Genomic DNA, 8,518 nt, shown 5'->3' with positions numbered 1-8,518 from the left:
GGATTACATCTCAATGTAAAGAAAACAAAAATCCTCACTACTGGACCAATAAACAACATTCTTATCAGCAAAGAAAAGATTGAAGTTGTCAAGGACTCCATTCTTCTTGGATCAACTATCAACACTCATGGAAGCAGCAGTTAAGAAATCAAACAATGTATTGCATTAGGCAAATCTGCTGTGCAAGACCCTTTTAAAGTGTTGAAGAGTAAAGATGTCAGCTTGAGGACTAAGGTGCAGCTGACCCAAACCATGGAATTTTCAATAACCTCATATGCATGCAAAAGCTGGACAGTGAATAAAGAAGACCATAGAAGAATTTATGCTTTTGAGTTATGGTGTTGGAGGAGAATATTGAAAGTGCCATGGGCTGCCAAATGAACCAATGGATCCATTTTGATAGAAGTGCAGCCAGAGTGCTCCTTGGAGGCCAAGATGGCCAAACTTCGTCTCTCATACTTTGGACATATTGTCAGGTGGGACCATTCGCTGGAGAAGGATATCATATTTGGTAAGGTGGAGGGACTGAGAAAGAGAGGAAGACCCCCAGTGAGATGGATTGGCCAAGTGGCAGCATCGATGGACTCAAGCATGGCAACAGCAGTGAGATTGGCTCAGGATTGGGCAGTGTTTCTTTCTGCTGTCCATAGGGTCACTATGAGTCGATACCGACTCAGTGGCACCTAACAACGACAACAACATGGTTTGCAGTTTCTGAATAAGTTGTTGTTGTTGACAATGACCCATGCAGAAGAGAAGGAAACACTGCTTAGACCTTCGCCATCCTCAAAATTGTCGCTGTGCTTTAGCTCACTGTTGCTGCTACTGTATCAATCATCTTGTTAGCAGTCTTCCTCCTTTTAGTTGATCATCCACTTTACCAAGCATGTTGCCCTTCTCCAGCTTCCGTCCTTACAATAAACCAAATAACAACCAAGTCTTACATCCTTTCTTGTAAGGAGCATTCTAGATGTACTGCTTCCAAATAAGATTTGTTTGTTCCTCTGGCAGTCCATGGTACTTTCAATATTAGTTGGCAACACCTTAATCCAAATGCATCTATGCTTTTATGGTCTTCCTTACTTACTGTCCAACTTTCACATATAAATAAGGTGAATGAAAATATCATGGCTTGGTTCAGGCATACCTTAGTTCTCAAATTGGTATCTTGCTCTTAAACACTTTAAAGTGGTCTTGTGCAGCAGATTTCCCTAATGCAGTCCATCACTTGATTTCCTGACTGCTGCTTCCATGAGTGTTGATTGTGGATCCAAGCAAACTGAAGTATTCGACAACTTTGAGTCAGAACCAACTTGATGACCCTTAACAACAACAACAAGCTATTCTACTATATTCTTTAATAGATTAATCATAGTTGTTTTTAGTTTCCTTCCAGTTCTGATATTTATAGCATATCTGGATCTGGTTGGAGCATTACTCTGTCTCTGGGGATTGTTTATTTTTTGCTTTTTTATGACAGTTTTCTTTTTTTGAAGGCTGTGCATCTTCTGTAGTGTAATGGACTCCAAAGTAAGTATATTCTTATGCCTGAAAACAGACACGCTTGTATTATTCTAGGTCATTCACTTATAATTAGAGGTAATCTAACTGTGAGCTGGAGTTAGTAGAATTCAGTTGTTGCAACAGTTATATCAGAGAACCAGAGACTTGAAATTTCTATATATTATGTGTTTTCTATTATTATATATTTTAGCTGGAGATGGTGTAGGAAACAGGTATATCAATGCCTGTTCCACTCTCAACATTAGGTCTTCATTTTTCTCCACATTTCCAAGAGAAAAATCTCTGCATGTCTTGTTCTTCTCTAGTTCCTTTCTGCCAGCAGTATTCATTGTTACATGTTGCTCAAAGCAATACTTCAAAACAGTTCCTTCTGGCTCTGTCATGACTGAGGAAATGAAGCTAGAACAGTACCAAATTTATAAATTTTGGTTGAACCGGAATAGGAAACAATATGGATTAAAGCCTGCTAGAAAATGAATCTCTTAGAAATCATGGGCAGCATACATGTTGCATAGCAACCAAATATCCAGCTCTTCTGATTTTGAGCAAAGTTGGAAACAGAGGTGTTTCACTTAAATATGGAGGCCAATCTCATCACTTCCAATGTTTGTCACTCTCCACAGTCCTGCCAATAATCTCAAGCATTAGACTTTTGAAAGGATTCACTACATCTCTTCTGAATTTCTATTCTAGGGATTACACTCACAGTCTTTCCTGTTTTGATTATCATTCTTGACGACTATATTTTCAAAATACAGGTCTACTCCAGTTTCACTTTGTCAGCTATGACTGAAGCAGTTTGAACCAGTTTGAAGGCCAAGTTCAAAGCTTACAGAGTTGGATGTGAGAGGTGGTACCATTCTCTGTTGTTCTGATTAAGCTTTAGTTTTGCTGTTGTTAAGTTCTGGTGAGTAGATTTCAACTCACAGCAACCCTGTATAGGGTTTCCAAAGAGAGGCTGGTGGGTTTGAACTGCTGACCTTGTGGTTAGCAGTCCAGTGTGCTTACCCTACAATGCCCAGAATCATCTGTACTTTCTTTTTCCTGTCTCTTCCATTTCATTTGCAATGAATTTTCACAAGTGTCCTAAGAGTAACTGTCTTAAGCTGGGTTTGCTAAATAAGCAACCCAGTGAAACTTATTATATATGTATATATAAAGGGAAATTTATATTAAAGAAATGGCTCACACAGTTGTAGAGGTGGGCAAGTCACAAGTCCGGATCAGATGAACCAAGATCAGCAGGTCAGATGGCAATCAGGCAGTCAGGCAGTCAGACCAGCAAATAATAGAGCCAGTTACTATCTCAAGTCCAAAGAACCAGAGGTCAGAGGATGACCCAGATGCAACACCCAGACCCAGTAGAAAGCAAGCAAACGTTGCCTGAGTGTCCAACATATTGGAAGCAGGTCACACCCTAAGGGAACATCCCCACAAATTATTGGTCTGCTATGGGCAGATTTGTAGAGTTAACCACATTATATTAGATCTTATCATGGGGCAACCACATCTCAACTACCAAACCACTGAGAATCCTGACCCAGTCATGGTGACACAAAACCACAACCATCACAGTCCATCCCTTGTGATCCAGGCACCTGTACATATCTCCTTAAGCTATAGACATAATCTCTAAATAAAGCCAATGGTAAAGTCATACTTGCACCTAACATGATACAAAACTATCATATGTGCAACCAAAATGTGTACTTACACCATTACATCTCATATTTCACAAATGAACACAGCAAACATATTTGATGCACACACAAAAATATATATACAATTGTAACAATTACATTCCTCATTTCTGTAATGGGTCATTGGCTGTAGCTGGTATTTACCATTACCTTCTTCTACTACCCATTCTATATTCCCTTTGCCCTTGAAAAGCATTTCAGGTGTTTGTACTTCTTTGCCTCGTGGGTCAAGGTGACCCAAACCTTCATTCCTGAAAGGTCTGGACCATTAGTAGTTATGTTGGAATTGAGTTGCTGTAGTTTACCATAGACTTTAAATAACAGATATGGTAGAACTAAAAGACATCCTAAGACATCTCCTGGATACCACACATATTATTCTTTATGTTGTATTATCCATTATGTTACATCAATCCAATTTCCTCTTGGTAATCAGGATCAGTCACACCACCCAGTATAGTAACTCCTTTCTTTGCCTATTGATCAAGAGACAGGAGGAGCCAACATTGACTAGCAGGCATTCATAACTTCCTTTGCAATGGAATTGATACTTTCCCCATATTTCTCCCTTTGGAACTAAAGCATCTAGACTCAGAGAACATAGAGTCACAGGGACAGAAGCAAACATTTATAAATGATTAATAGTAAATGGTGCCACTCCCATTTCTACCCCTTAGTTCCTGGACCTGTGAATCCTGGCTATTAGAGAAACAGGGCCATATATTGGAGGTTTGTTTACAGCATATACAGCTTCCTGGAGAACATTGTACAAACCTGCAAGGTATTGCCTCTTCACTTGCACCATAATTGTATAGAAGGACATTCCATTGTTCAATCAAGCCAGCTACTTCAGGGCGATGAGGAGCATGATAAAACCAGTGAATTTCATTAACATGGGCCCTAGAAGTAGTTCCTTGATCCAAATCAATGTTGTGTGGGTTACCATGATGGTGGGTAAGCATTCTGTAAGTTCATGGATGGTAGTTTTGGTAAAAGTATTGTGTTCAGGGAAGGCAAATCCATACCCACTGTAATGACTATTCCAGTAAGAAGGAAACACTGCCCTTTCCATGACAGAAGTGATCCAATGTAATCAATCTGCCACCAGGTTGCTGGCTGATCTCTCAGAGGAATGGTCCTATTATCTTAGATTCAGTGTTGGTTTCTGCTGCTGGCAGATTGGGTACTCAGCATTGGCCATAGCCAAGTCAAGCTTGATGAGTAGTAGCCCATGCTTCTGATCCCATGCCTGACCTCCATTCATACCTCGATGGCAACTTTGTTCATGAACCTACTGGGCAATGACAGGAGTGTCTAGAGAAATAATTAGTAATTAGTTTCCACAGAATGTGCCATCCTGTCCAACTTGATTATACTCCTCTGCTGAGGCAACCCCTTAATGCATGTTCACCTGAGACGCTCATATCATCATTTTTGGGCCTATTCAAAGAGGCTTAACTACATAACTCTTCCCCACACCTGCTTGTCACCATTTTTCCAATTATATTCCTTCCAGTTCTCTGAGAATCCAGCCAAACCATTGACCACAGCCATGAATCAATATACAGTTGCACATCTGGCCATTTTTCCTTCCAAGCAAAATGACTAACCTGGTGCTGGGCTCAAAGTTTTGCTCATAGGGAGGATTTCCCTTCACCTGTGTCCTTGATGCAAGTCCTAAAAAGGGGCTGTAATGCTGCTCCTATCCACTTTTGAGTGGTGCCTGTGTGTCATGAAGAACCATCTACAAAACCAGCATGAAATTTCTCTTCCTCAGTCAAGTGATCATAAGAAACTCCCTGTGAAGCCTTAGGCATAGACTTGGAGAGGGTAGGTAATGTGACAGGAATTGATACCATGCAACTTACTCATGCCTTCAGGTCCTGCTCAAACTCAGTCTTGAATATACCACTTCCATTTAATGATGGCATGCTGCGGTGCATATCCAACTTTATAATTCTGTGGGTCAGACAATATCTAACTCATAATGGGTAGTCAGGTTGCATGGTGACTTGGTGGCCCATGATTATGTGTTAAGTCTCTGTTAAGGTCCACTAATAAGCCAAAAGCTGTTTCTGAAAAAGGAGAGTAGTTATCTGCAGAGGATGGCAGGAATTTGCTCCAAGAATCTGTACTGTGATGCACCATTTAAGGGCTTGCTAAAGAATTCAAAGTGCATCTCTCTCTGCCACTGCCACTTCAAGCACCATTAGATCAGCAGGATCATGTGTTCCATGTGGCAGAGCAACTTGCATGGCAGCCTGAACCTGGGCCCCACTCACAATCGGCAGCTTATTGAGTCAATAAATACTCAGGAATAACATTCCTAAATGAGACACATGCTGCTTCCAACATCCAAAAAGGCCCAGCAAGTGTTGTGTTTCTGTTTTAGTTGTGGGTGGGGTTAAATGCAATAATTTCTTCTTCACTTTAGTAGGAAGATCTCTACATGCCTCACATCACTGAACCATTAGAAATTTCACTGGGGTGAAGGTGCCTGAAATTTTGTTGGGTTCATTTCCATCCTTCTCCTGTAGGATAAGCACTGGACTACAAACCACAAGGTTGCTGGTTCAAACATACCAGCTGCTCCTTGGAAACCCTATACAGGTTCTCTATGAATCAGAACCAACTCAAGGGCACATAACAACAACAGCACACAGTTGTTTTACCAATAAATCTAGAGTCATTGATACTTCTTCCTTACTAGATCCAATCAGCATAATGTCATCAATGTAATGGACGAGTGTGATGTCTTGTGTGAGGGGTAGTTGACCAAGTTCATTTTGGATTAAATTATGACATAGAACTGGAAAGTTAATGTATCTCTGAGGTAGGACATTGTAGCTGTATCGTTGACCTTGCCAACTGAAGGCAAACTGCTTCCGGTGATCCTTAGAAAGTAAAAATGAGAATAAGGCATTGGCCATATTAATAGCTGTATACCAATTACTGGAGATGTATTAATTTACTCAAGCAATTAAATATCTGGAGTTACCACCTGATTACGTTTATGATAATCCACTGTCATTCTCCAAGGTCCATCTGTATTTTCCACACGTCAGATTGTTGTTTTTGTTGCTAAGTGTTGTTGAGTCAGTTCCAATCCATAGCAACACTGTATAGGGTTTCTGAAGAGTGGCTGGTGAGTTTGAACCACTGATCTTGTGGCTCAAATTGAGCTTGTGGTCCAGTGCATATCCTACAGCAATAGGGATGTGTTGGGAACTACCACCCCTGCATATTCCAAGTCCTTAATTGTAATACTGATATCTGTTATCCCTCCAGGAATGTGATATTGCTTTTGGTTTACTATTTTCCTTGGTAGAGGTAGTTCTAATGACTTCCACTTGGCTTTTCTAATTGTAATAGCCCATATTCCACATTTCTGAGACCAAGTGTGGGTTTAGCCAGTTGCTGCATGTGTATCCTGATTATGTAATCTGGAATTGGGGAACTCATTATAGGATGAGTTCGAGGTTCAACTGGATCCTGAGTGACATAGACCTTAGGTAAGACTCAATAAATACCTTGACATCCACACACCTCCCACTCTGACTGGTGGACCACAGTGACATTCTGGGCCTCCTGGAATTATCGTCAATTCAGAACCAGTGTCAAATAATCCCTGAAAATTATGATTGTTTCCTTTCCCCCAAGTCACTCTTGTCAAAGGCCATAGTTCCTTTTGAGGAAGCATGGGAGAAAGACTAACAACTAGCAATATATTGGAATCCTTCATTAAGGGGACCCAAGCACCCCTTCATTCAAGGGATTGTAGGTTTGTAAACTGCCTTATGTCTAGGAATTGATTGAGAGATCATAACTCTATTCTGGCAATTCAAGTAAGACTGCCAAGAATTTTTCCTCTTGTAGAGATAAAATAAATATTTAGCAGGTTTCCCATCTATTTCAATCTTAGGGATATCCTACCTATATAGGGCCTACACAAATCAGACTATCTGATTACTGCTTAGGTTTTGCTACCCATTATTGTATCTGTGCCCACCTTGTCTCTATCAATTAAGTGCTAATACTTGGACTGTTGAAGTCCTGGTGTGATGCTGTGGGTTAATGCACTGGACTGCAAAGTTATTTTAACCACAAGGTTGGCAGTTCAAGCTAATAAGCTGCTCCTTGGAAACCCTATACAGGGTAGCTATGGGTCGAAGCCCACTCAACAGCACTTAACAACAACAACAATTTGGACCCTGGAATCCTGGTGTGGCACTGCAGGATAATGCACTGGACCACAAGGTTGGTTTGAACTGCAAGATTGGCAGCTCAAACTCACCAGTCGCTCCTCAGAAACCTTTTAGAGGGTCACTATGAGTCAGAACCTACTTAACAGCACGTAACAACAACACCACCAATTTGTACCCTACCACCATAGGACCCAATCAGTTCCATGGTATTTAGGTGTATAAATAAAAATTAGGGCAGTTTTCACTGTCAAACTTGGCTTCCATAAAATAGCAGTCACAGCCATCTTCCATGAGACTGGGGCTCCCTTCACAAATTTGTTCTTCATTGTTGTTTCGGTGAATGGTGTGTTGTCTGGGCATTCTATGTATGGTTTTACGGGTTTATCCTGATAAATCAACTCTAACATGCCAATTTCCTGAAGCCTTTGGATTCCTTCCTCTACAGAATACTAAGGTATATCTGGTACATCAATTTGATGTATTGTAGGTCACCATAACACCCATGCTTTATTGAACCAACCAAATAAACCATTAGATCATCTCCCAATCTCTGAAGCTAAAACATTGAATGAAGAATCTGTGCTTAGTGGGCCCATATCAATAAACTCAGACTGAGCCAACCTTATATTCTGTGCACCATTATTTCACACCATTAACAATCATTCCCACACATATTCTCCAGGTTACTGTTTGTACATATTAGAAAAGTCAACCAGTTCTTCAGGAATGTAGTGTACTTCTTCCTGAGTCATAAATTGTAGTTTGCCTTTTTAGGATCATTGGGAATTAAGTCTAGTTGATGCAGAAGAGGATGTGGAACAAACAGTATCGTTGCTGATGTCAGATGAATCTTGGCTGAAAGCAGAGAATACCGTCAGAAAGATGTTTACCTGTTCTTTATTGTCTATACAAAGGCCATCAGTTGTGTGGATTATGAAAAACTACAGACAACATTGTGAAGTATAAGCATTCCAGAACACTTAATTGTGCTCATGAGGAACTTGTACATAGACCAAGAGGCAGCTGTTTGAACACAACATGGGAACACTGAATGGTTTAAAATCAGGAAAGGTGTCTGACAGGGTAGTA

Source organism: Chrysochloris asiatica, unplaced genomic scaffold, assembly GCF_000296735.1.
Source record: "Chrysochloris asiatica unplaced genomic scaffold, ChrAsi1.0 scaffold00031, whole genome shotgun sequence".
NCBI classification, from domain to species: Eukaryota; Metazoa; Chordata; class Mammalia; order Afrosoricida; family Chrysochloridae; genus Chrysochloris; species Chrysochloris asiatica.
This window is presented reverse-complemented; position numbering follows the sequence as displayed.